Raw genomic sequence first — 12,763 nt, forward strand, 5'->3', positions numbered from 1 at the left:
CTTCCTTAATTTCCCTTGTTTGAATTATTTTAAGGGCCATGTACCTGCACTTTCTTGCACCAGTAACAACAAAATTGATGCTACCAGCGGCGTAATTTCCTAGGCCTCACTCTACGTCTTGAACATCGTGCGTCGCTTTAACCAAGGATAAGTTGAAGCGACAAACCCAAGTTGCGTACTCGGTGGAAAGTGCAAAACACAAATGCATTTTCTCTCTTTCCAAGTATCTCTGACATGTACCAAATGCATTGGTTCTGGTGTTCTGTATCATTCTAACTGCAGGTGATTTCGTGCAGAATAAATTCAAGAAAGAGACGCGAGTACATCCTTGGAGGATTGATAAAGCTTGCAGTAAGTGTTTGGCCCTTTTGAGCTCTCACTCATTTTTGACAAGTCTTTGTTATTCTGCTCTTTTGAGATGAATCATTATAAAACCTTCTGGGATCAATCTGACTTGGTTTATATTCAACTTAAAATGGGTTGATTTGTGAGGTTTTTCCAAGTGTTGAAATAAATGTAAATGCTAAGGTAAAATTATTAGTTTGCATTTATGTCTTGGGTGGAACATTTAATCTGTAATGTTTATAAACCGAAATGCTTTGTAATTGATGTTCTCCTCTTGAATGTGGAGGAATTGTTTGTGACTTGATAGAAAATGACTTGAAGATCAAATTTGGTTTGGAAATTTTGTCAACTTTAAATTTATTGAAATGTAATCTCCAACCCTTAGGTGTGAGAAATAACGAACTCTCCTCCTCTGATCCTCGTTATTTTCACATCAAGTTGGGGTCGGTGGCTCATGGAGCATGTACGCTTCATTTAAGTATTTCATGATTAGGCCGAGGAAGCCTGACTTTGTAGTACAGGTGTCAGGAGATTGATTGTTCAAGGTACTGACAATAATTCGTCTGTTCTTTGTGAAAGACTGTAGGATCTTTATCATCCACCACTAGTGGTAGCAGATGTGAGACCCGGCTTAACGTCAACCAGAGGGTCAGTGCACTTTGTGATGCAGTGCTCTTCTTGCGAAGCATCAATCCGGCAGTTTGTGATCAATCAGGTCCAACATAGAAACCAGTCTGACTGACTGTGCACAATAAATTTTCAACAGAAACCTTTTTTTTTTTTTGTATACAAGATCGAGGCTGTGTAAGAGCTAACATCAATCACAAAAACAACAACAAACGGACAGACAAAACATACAAGAAAGGGAGCCGGAGACAAGATAGGGAAAGAGAGGGAAGCAAACAAGTACAACAGCAGAGAACAGGGACAATGGAAGATCTGTGGGAGGGAGAGGGATTGGGGAGAGGAGGAATGGGAAGGGAGGGGGGGGGGGGCGGAATTGTCTAATTCCAACATTAAGTTGAAACTTGAGCCTGCAACTACGTGCTTCTCTTCCTGATGGGACACGAGTGACATCCACATCAACATGTGACGTGACGGCTCAAGTGACGCAGCACACCCAGGCACGACACCAACTCAAACAAAACATATCCTTGCAACTACAGACCTATCAGCAAAGTCATGGAATCCATCATTGCTTCGGATATCAAATCCTTCCTCTTCTCCAATGGCTTGATCTCCAATCATCAATTTGGATTCAGACCAGGTCATTCTACTCTGGACATGTTGCTTCTGCTGCCTCAACAATGAATGGAGGTCCTCAATGCCAAGCAGGAAATCAGAGCTGTCTCCCTCGACATATCACGTGCCTTCAATACGGTCTGGCACCCCGCTCTGCCACCAAACTCTCCTCCTATGGTATCCATGGAAATCTCCATGCATGGCTTGCGGACTTCCTCCCTGGTTGTAGTCAACGTGTGGCCCTGAATGGATTTCTCTCATCTCCCCTTCCTGTTCTGGCTGGTGTTCCCCAAGGCAGTGTTCTGGGCCCTGTGCTATTTCTGGTCTTCATCAATGATCTCTCCGACTCTGGAAAATCCTCTCTGTCTCTTTGCTGATGAATCCACTCTCTGCCGCTCCATACCTCATCCCTCAGATCGGCAGTCTGCAGCCTCCTCACTCTCTGCAGACCTGGACAAAATCAGACTGGTCAAACAAGTGGAACATGTCTTTCAATCCTGACAAATCTCACACTCTTACTATGTCTCTCCGAAAAGACCGACTGGACAACCCTCCCATCTACTTTCTCAACAATCCTCTCCGAGAAGTTCTGTCGCTCAAGCTTCTGGGTCTCACTATCTGCCATGATCTTTCTTGGGAAAACCACATTTCCAAGCTGGCCTCCAAAGCCAGTCGCCAACTGGGCATCCTCCGTCGTGCGAAGTCCTTCCTTGGCACACCTGAGCTCCTCACCACATACAAGGCTTTCATCCGCAGCTCAATGGAATACTGTTCCCCCCTCTGGGCCGGTGCTCCTGCCTCACACCTAGCTCGGCTTCACACTGTTGAAATCAAAGCTTTCAGAATCATTAGAATCTCCTGCGATGAAGCTAACCCCGAGGGCCTTTCACTCACTCACCGCAGGCAGGGTGGTGGTCTTTCTGTCTTCTACCGACTCCTCCCCGCCTTGCTCCCCCAGCTCTCTCTGGGCTCTGTCCCCCTAATATTCCTACAGGTCGCACAAGATCTGCCAGCAACCCTCTTATGGTTAAACTGCCAAAATCAAGACTCTCTGCTCACCTTCACTCCTTCATGCCTCTTTTCTCCCGCCTCTGGAACAAACTCCCTCACTCCCTTCAATCACACTCCACACTCCAGGTCTTTAAAACAGCTGTTCACCACCATCTCTTATCTTCCCCCATCCAAAACCTTGATCTTTTCTACCCCTGCTAATTCACCCCAGATGCACTTTTTCGAAATTCCAACTTCTTTCCTGGAAGTCCTTGCCGTGTCCATATGTTTTATACCTCTCCCACCTCCCCCCAAGCCCTCTCCCTCCCACAGTTCTCTCGATGTCCTTGCTCTCAAATGTTGCGTTTGTGTCCTTCCCCCTCTCCCCCCTTTTTGTCTACCACTCCCCTTATTTTGTTTTGTGTGTCGGTTTGACTTTTTGTGTGATTAATATTCGCTCTTTCACGAGCCTCGATCTTGTATACAAAAAAAGAAAAAAAAAAGAAAAAAAGATATTTATAATAACATCGATATCAATTAAAGAAAAATAAATTGCAGAATCGGATAATGGTCGATTTATCAGGCCTAGCCAGGAGGAAACAATTTAATGCAGCCAATGATGAATAGATTTTGTAAAACACTATTGTGTACATCCCTTCTTATTTTAATGCTTCTTCCCCTCTGCTCCTGCCTCTTGTTTGTCTCTCTGCTGTATCGTCCTCCTAACGGTGACGACTCCATTTGCATCTCTTGCTCTCTCTCTCACTCTCTCCCCACCCAACATAAGCCAATATATAACCACTCATCCTATATCTCCTCATATGTGGTGATTTCAACTGTAACCATGCTAATTGGTTGGGTGTTTGTACCTCTCTCACCAACCGTGGCACTGCAGCAAAAGACCATGGGACTCACTCACTCTGTGAACTTTCCGACCCAGATTTCTGCTAATGGCAAATCCTCCCTTCTGGACTTAGTAATGACAAACTTTCCTGAAAATGTCTCCTGTTCTTTCTCTACTGCAATTGGTTTGTCTGATCACGAGTTCGTGAGAGTCAACATCTCTGTCTAGTGTCTACTCAGAGCTGCCTCAACTGGGCGAGTCTGGCAGTTTATTCAGGAAATGCAAGCTGCCTTGTCAATTCAGGACTGGCCTCACATATCTACCGTCCCTGATATTAACACGACCTGGGAATTCTTCCCAAGAAGGTTCATCTCTTGTGCACAGATGCATCCCATCACATCCATAAATATCATACCCATCCCTCTCACCCATGGCACACTGAATCATTTGGTGAGGAAGTTCCTCTGAAACAAATTTCCTTCTCTTCCTGGAAGGCAAATATGACCAGAAACAACCTCAAATCATTTGACAAAGCCCGCAACAAATGTGTGTCCATTCTCAAGAACCATAAAACAACATCTGTTCAATGTCAAGGTGTTGGCAAATATGACCAGAAACAACCTCAAATCATTTGACAAAGCCCGCAACAAATGTGTGTCCATTCTCAAGAACCATAAAACAACATCTGTTCGATGTCAAGGTGTTGGCGCATATTCTTTGACAGTATCAGGTTGGTCACAACTCGTCGTGAACACCTTCATGGCCAAGAACCGATCCTGGATAGGTAGCCGCTCCACTGCAAGGTGTGGACATTCCTGTTGAATAACTCCATGTGAGTTGAGGCCACACCAGTTTGGAGAATATTTACCTGCTCTGCCACCAAGCCACTCCAATCAACCTATTCAAAAAGTAATATACATTTATCATGCACTCGTGTAATTCCCTGCTTGTCGTTAAAGGCGGCAAAAAGGGTTGGCGTCAGGAAGGGCATCCGGCCGTAAAACATTGCTTCAAAAAGGGGACCGAAAAACAACAACAACCACAGTTCCCGAAAAGGCCAACCCCCGCTTGCGGGGAAAAAATGGCCTCTAAAGGTGGTTTTTTATTTATTTATGCATTCGTGTGTAAATAATAGACTGAGCATCAGGCAGCATATGCTTCTCTATTTTGGGAAAAATCCAGACGATTATGGATTCCATACATATTCTCTGTGTTTACATCCATCTAATTCGTACTCATGCATATCCTTTGGTGATCTGTTATTACTTGCGGGAAATCACAGATTTTTCAAGTGCATTGGTTGGTCTTGTGCGTTATTGTCCGTCTTGTTTGTCTGTTTGTCTGTCAATTGCCTACAGGTCACAATTTTAAACCGATCTTCATGAAACTTCACAAAATGGTAGAGTTCGTCAAAAGGAGAAGGCTATTGATTTTGAGGTCAAAGGTCATCTTGAGGCCAAATTTCTAAAAGTCATTTTTCATCCAATTGACTTGAAAGTTGAACAGAATTTGGATATCGAGTCTCTAAATTCGGAAACAAACTAGTTTGAGGTCAAAAGGTCAAAGGTCAACTCAAGGTCAAACTTTTAAAATCATCAATTTTCATCTGAAAAATCATCAATTTGAAATGGACAATTTGACGTATCCACGGTAGCCTTTTTTTGAGTGTATTTTTCAAGTATCATGATCTGCACGACGGGTTTCTTGTTTTACATTGTTGGTGTGTGTGGGTTCATTGTAAAACTGTAATGGAGTTTATTTTTAGCAACACAATATATTTTTTTGAATTTGCTTGTGCTGTGGCATTTGTGGTTTTGAAAAGGAGACTGCAACATTTGCTATTTTCACTGCTGTTCATTCATATATATAATTGTTTTTCAGTGGAGCACAAACCGATAGATTTTGAGTATTTTGCACAACTTCTTGCGAAAGAGGAGGAAGAGCGTAACCGCCCGAAGCAACGTAAAAAGTGTTCACGCAAATGTAAGTAAAATATTTTGACGAAGAGAATATTTATTTATTTATTTATTTATTTATTTTTCATTTTTTATTCCTTTTCATTTAATTCATACAGTGAACTAAGGCTCATATTGGAGCTTTATATACATCACAATCGGTATGAGAAAACAAAGGGACATCAATGCAATTTACATGAATTTGCAAGAACATTGGGAGAAAATTGATAAATCAACAGAGCATTTGGGATTTTAACTTTGACCTCGTAAAGGTGAGAGTCTGAGTTCAGATGGGCATTTCTTTTTGTTTTCGTTTCCATTTGAGTGAAACTGTCATGCATTGAGGCATTCCCTCTAACAGGGCCAATTAATAACACATTGGTACTTGATATCCTTGGCCAAGAACAGTTGTGAGAGGTAGGCACAATGCACCACAGTTTACCGAATGAGCGGCGTGTGTGCACATGCACACAGTTATCAAGGTAAACGTCGAGACCTGTTGTTTTGGAACCTGTTATTGATGATTGTTGATGATATTTGATATGATGATGATTCCATCTTATTGATTCTATGTTAATGATTCTATATTGATGGTTGTACAGTCACATGAAAAAGTAAGTACACCCCATGTAAAGTTTTGACTTTTCAACATATTTGTACATACAGCTATTTGATCTTCATTTCAACAATATTGATAGATAAAGGTGATATAATATAAAAAATATCATGAAACATTTACATGTTGTAGTCCATTGTATAATTTAAATAAACAGAAATGCAAATTTCGCGTGTGGAAAAAGTAAGTACACCCCTACATTTATCACGACTTCAAATACCTAAAATTAGAATCAGGTGCACCAGCTCAGGTGCAAATGATTAGAACATTGTCAGAGAGGATCTTGGAGGAACCTGTCTTATTTAAACCTCAGACATTTAGTTTGGTTTGCTCTTTGTTGTTGAAGTGTGCGGCGTCACCATGCCTAGATCAAAAGAGCTCTCTGAGGCCTTCAGAAAGAAAGTTATAGATGCCTACGAGTCTGGGAAGGGATTTAAAAAGATCTCCAAACAATTTGAAATCAATCATTCGACAGTCCGGAAGATCATCTACAAGTGGGGAAGATTCCAAACAACTGCCAACTTGTTCAGGCCAGGCCACCCCAGCAAGTTCAGCCCGAGAGCAGACCGCAAGATGCTGAAAGAAGTCTCTAAGAACCCCAGAATGTCATCACGTGACCTACAGGTAGCTCTTGCCACTGGTGATGTCAAAGTGCACTAGTCTACCATTAGAAAGAGGCTGCACAAATTTGATCTACATGGGAGGTGTGCCAGGAGGAAACCTTTGCTGTCCAGAAAGAACATCAGGGCAAGACTAAAGTTTGCCAATGAACACCTTGGCTAAGACCAGCACTTCTGGAACAATGTGCTCTGGACAGATGAGTCAAAGGTAGAGCTATTTGGCCACAGTACCAGAAGACATATTTGGCGAAAACCAAAGTCAGCATTTGACCACAAGAACCTCATTCCAACTGTAAAACATGGTTTTTGGAAATAATATGGTTTGGGGCAGCTTTGCTGCATCAGGGCCTGGACAGCTCACCATTATAGAATCCACTATGAATTCTTCATTGTACCAGAGGGTACTTGAGGATAATGTGAGGGCATCTGTCGGAAAGTTGAAGCTCAACCGAAGGTAGACCTTGCCAAAGGGGACAATACCACCTATTCGAGCCAAGGGTGTACTTACTTTTTCCACATGCGAAATTTGCATTTATGTTTATTTAAATAATACAATGGACTACAAAATGTAAATGTTTCATGATATTTGTTATATTATATCACCTTTATCTATCAATATTGTTGAAATGAAGATCAAATAGCTGTATGTTGAAATATGTTGAAAAAGTCAAAACTTTACATGGGGTGTACTTACTTTTTCACATGACTGTATATTTGTTTTTTTTGAAGATTATACAATGCATTCAGAAAGTATTCAGACCCCTTCACTTTTTTCACATTTTGTTACGTTGCAGCCTTATGCTGAAATCGTTTAAATTCATTTTTTCCCTCATCAATCCACACTCAATATCCCATAATGACAAAGAGAAAACAGGATTTTAGAAAGTTTTGCAAATTTATTAAAAAGAAAAAACTGAAATATCACATTGAAATAAGTATTCATACCCTTTGCTATGACGCTTGAAATTTAGCTCAGGTGTCTCCCATTTCTCTTGATCATCTTTGAGATGTTTCTACACCTTGATTGGAGTCCACCTGTGGTAAATTCAATTGATTGGACATGATTTGGAAAGGCACACACCTGTCTATATAAGGTTTCACAGCTGACAATGCATATCATAGCAAAAACCAAGCCATGAGGTCGAAGGAACTGCCTGCAGAGCTCAGAGACAGGATTGTGTCAAGGCACAGATCTGGGGAAGCCGACAAAAAATAATTCTGCTGCATTGAAGGTTCCCAAGAGCACAGTGGCCTCCATAATTCTTAAATGGAAGAAGTTTAGAACAACCAGGACTCTTCCTAGAGCTGGCCGCCCGGCCAAACTGAGCAATCGGGGGAGAAGGGCCTTGGTAAGAGAGGTGACCAAGAACCCGATGGTCACTCTGGCTGAGCTCCCGAGATCCTGTGTGGAGATGGGAGAAACTTCCAGAAGAACAACCATCACTGCAACACTCCACCGATCTGGGCTTTATGGCAGAGTGGCCAGACAACCAGAACAACCAGGAGTCCTGGTCCTGGCCATGACATGGCCTGGAGACGAGAGCTGATGAGACAGAGCAGCAGAGGAAGACAAGGAAATTGAAGAACTCACTTGACACGTGATCCTGGCCGTTGCTGATTGGGACATACACCGGAGATATCTAGATTTGATCGACGTAATTACATAACAAACATCCAACAGTTACACCCCTCCATCTCTTGGGCCAATGGGCGATCTCCATGTTACCGACTGCATATTAAACCTCATTATACAAGATAAGAGATCGACGCAGCAACACCGGAACAGGGATTTATTTACTGTGTGAGGTGATAGAAATAGGAACAAGTCAGGAGACGACGATGGTTCACGAGTGAGCGGTATGCAATGACAATGCTCAATGAGCAATGCTATGAGGTTAGTTAGCTACACAATACCGAAAATTCGGTTCGATTCCGACAACTTTGAAAATTTGACGTTTGTGACCTTCAAAGGTCAAAGGTCGAAGATTCTGAAATTTGTTGGGAAACTTGTATTTCATGATGTATGTGATAATATAAGATCATGTACGACATTTCACCCTATCAGGAAGCGAACAATGTAATAAAACCATCACAAATCGACTTTTCTAAATTTTTGACCTTGTGACCTTGACCTTGGGGCGAAAATGAAAAATCGAGCTCCGTGGGGCTAGACACATTACATTGGCCGAACCAAATATCGAAACCCCTGTCAGATTCCACCAAACCCCTCGGAGAAGACGTAGCTTGAACTCGATTACCCCCTAAAAAGACATCTTTTTCAGTCGTCGCTCCGCCCACAATGGGCGCAATACACCCACTCTAGGCAGGACAAAACTAGATCATGATATCAACCTCCCACCCAAGTTTCATCAATATCGGATGATGTCATCGGGTAGTTATGCTGCAGACAGACAGACAGACATACACCCATGACGAATATAGTGGTCACTCTGTTTGATAACTCGTGAACCAATTAGGAAAAAAGTGAATCTGGATGGAAAGGAGTTTGTAAACATCAACAGGACACATTGACACGTAGGATGGAGTTTAAACTGTAAAACATGGTTCTGAAAGTTGCTTATCGTGATCTCACGAGTTTGTTGCATTTATAATTTATTTATATACAAACAAGTGGAGAATTAAAACGGTTTTTTGAGGGTGTCATTTGGTGCCCCATTCACTTCGCGCCTGGTGCCAATCAGAGCTGAGGATCTGGTCACATGACAGGGGTGATGTGATGTCATTATGGCGGTACGACAGCTGACTCCACCACCCAGGTATATGTTTCTAATTATAACTCCGTGGACTCCACACACAGCCATTTTGATTCCTATGCCGTTCAGGTCGGACATATCGTTGAACCTGTCATGTATCACAATCTGCATGCTCTACCTCTACGTTTTTCATTCAGCGTGAAACACAAACATGTGAAACACATGAAGTAAAACATGAAAATAAGGATCTTTTATCACACGATTGTTATCGTTGCTGTGGTTGTTGTTGTTTGTTGGTCGGTTCTGTGTACTTTTATATATTTTTCTATTGCTTCGCAAAATACTGTATATATAATTTTGTATGCCCATCCGTGTCATAAAGGGTTTATACTGTCGTATAATAAATGTTTCCGTTCAAACTTCTGTGTGAATAAACCATTCATTAGCGCTTCTTCCTCTTCATCAAACGTGCAAAGAGGCTTTTGGAAGTGGCAAATTCGTGATTAAACAAACAATTTTTTACGGCGTAGATGTTTGGTTCATGTGTTTACAGCGTTTGTCTCCGTATGTGTTTGTCCGTCACATATTTATCCTACATATTGGGCGAGTTTTATAGACAACAATGGAGGCCTTGCATCACGTGAGCGTCGTCGATGGCAACTGGTTCCGGCCGCCATCTTGGGTGGCATAAACAACATGGCGGGAAATCTGTCGTTTGATCAGACGGACCTGTCAGTTTACGCCCGTAGCTTGCCCGTTGGGGCGTTTTCACGGTATTGCGAGAAACTGAGGCTGTGTCATCTGCCTGTGGACCCGTACCGACAGCAGTTACACAATGGTCCAAGGATCACGATGTTTTTCCCAACCTTTCCTACCCGGACATATACAACCTTTTCATTGACAGCACTGTTCGTCCTTACACCCGCGAGACGCTTCGGGCCTACAAGAGCCTGGACGCTTATAAATATTTTGTAGCTGGTTTCGTGTCAGATGTGCTTTGTGTTCGGACTGATAACAGCATCCGAGTGCTGACAGCAAAGGTGAGTCAAAGGTAGAGATATCTTGTTAAGAATTGAGTACTTTCGATAGACTACTTGCTGTTGTAATTTTTGTTTTTATTTTTCAAATGATGTGAAAATATATTCAGAGACTAAAAATCAGTAAACAATGGCTCAGTTTTATTTGTGTTGTGTTGTGTTGTTGTGTTGTGTGTTGTTTATCTTTGTCTTGCAAACAGAGAACAATAACTGAATAGTGTCAATTATAGAACCAATAATATTTATTAATTTTCATGTTAAACAAGTCTTGGTAAAGAAAAAGTTTCAAAATGAAATGCTACATTTTCAGACCACCTTGATATTACATAAAAGGTTTGACAGAACATAATGAAATATGTACCTGGTCAGTTTAATGCTGAAAGAAGTTTGATATGTTGAACATCTATCTATAATTCCAGTAATCTCTGTGTGTTTGTTTGTTTGTACGTTTGTACGTTTGTTTGTCTGTGACCGCTGTTTCTCGACAACCACGGGTCCGATATACTTTAAACTTGCCAGGTATATTGCTGGGGACCCGAGGATGTGCCTTTTCAAGGTTTCATATTAATCGGACAATTACTTACCGAGCTATGTCCAAAAAACGATTCAACCAATCAGAGAGCAGCGAGCTATCGCGTGTGCCGAACGTGGCGAACACACTCTGCCTCGGATGGCACATTTGAGAGCGTATTCATTTATTTCCCGTCGACAAACTATGTTGGCGCTATGTTGGCGTTAAACGATGTTTTAAAACTAATTAAAACCCCGGGGGGATTGTCACTGTACTCGCAAGCCGTTCGCCGTTCGCTTTGGCGTTGCGAATGGACCAAAACATTTCATGCACCAAACCATTTCATGTAAAGCGTTCGCCGTTCGCTTTGGCGTTGCGAATGGACCAAAACATTTCATGCACCAAACCATTTCATGTAAATAGAGGGGGGGATATAATTTTAGATATAGATATAGTACGGGCATGCCCGAGTTAATAATAATAACTAGAACTGCCACTTTAAAACTGCTGGCAGTGATGACCGGTTTACTCGCACCCACTTTTGATACAACCCCACTTTTGATGCAACCCCACTTTTGATACAACCCCACTTTCATTGGACATGCTTTGCCACAACCCCCTTGGAAACAACCCTGATAAACACTCACACACACACACACACACACACACACACACACACACACACACACACACACACACACACACACACACCCTTCACACACACACACACACACACCCACACCCGCCTTCACACATACACACACACACACACACACACATATCCCCCCACCCCTAACACACACACACACACACACACACATGCACACACACAACACACATGCACACACACAACACACACACATACACACACACACATCCCCCCTACCCCCACCCAAACCCCTCCCCCCAAACACACACACACACACCCCCCCCCCCCCCACCTACACACACACATCCCTCCACCCCCACACACACACACATCCCCCCTACACACACACACACACACCCCACCCCCAACACACACACACACACACACACACACACACACACACACACACACACACACACACACACATATATACACACACACACACACAAACACGCGCACACCCCTCCCCCCACACGCACACACATATCCAGACAAATGCACAACCCCCTCCCCCCACCCCCCAAGACACATCCCACACACACATCCCCTGACACACACCCCCACACCCCCACCCCCACACACACACACATCCCCACACACACACACATTCCCCCTACCCCCCACCCACATACACACACATACACACACACAAACACATGCACACGTCCTCCCACCCCCACCCCCAACACACACACACACACACATATCCCCCCACCCCTAACACACACACATGCACACATCCCCCCCCCCACCCCCAACACATATACACACACACACACACACACACACACAAACACACACACATACCCCCTCACCCCTAACACACACACAAACACATGCACACATCCCCCCACCCCCCCCCCCCCAACCCAATAATAATTGATATTTTGTAAACAGTGTTATGTTTTGATGTGCCAGAGAGAATATCATGCATATATTATTTCATCAATCAAAGGGTACAACAGATGGACACATATTGCATAAAGCAGCACACACAACAGCCATTTTGTCAACAATGTTTACATCATCTTCCGCATCACCACATACTAAAGAGATAGGTGTTGGTCCTTCCATCATGGTGAAGGAACTGCGCTCCAACGCGAGTCGAAAGAATTGACGCGACCAAAGACGGAATTCGTCCGAGTTGCTTTATTGAAACAAAACAGCTCAGGTATTCTCCCAAGCCCGTTTATCGGGCAGCAATATATATACACATTTATGTCGGGAAGTTTGCCCAGCA

General features: G+C 42.9%; 1 long non-coding RNA gene across 1 annotated transcript in view; it reads left to right on the forward strand.

The window, feature by feature from the left end:
- The first annotated feature begins 294 nt into the window (after positions 1 to 294).
- LOC144894226 (uncharacterized) overlaps positions 295 to 12,763 on the forward strand; it is a 28,453-nt gene continuing 15,984 nt past the window's right edge. The window contains exons 1-2 of the long non-coding RNA XR_013624888.1: positions 295 to 351; positions 5,303 to 5,404. This is a non-coding gene — a long non-coding RNA (uncharacterized LOC144894226). The remainder of the gene's footprint in view (positions 352 to 5,302; positions 5,405 to 12,763) is intronic.

The sequence above is a fragment of the Myxine glutinosa genome, chromosome 11 (genome assembly GCF_964187855.1).
Source record: "Myxine glutinosa chromosome 11, kmMyxGlut1.1, whole genome shotgun sequence".
In the NCBI taxonomy this organism is placed as follows: domain Eukaryota; kingdom Metazoa; phylum Chordata; class Myxini; order Myxiniformes; family Myxinidae; genus Myxine; species Myxine glutinosa.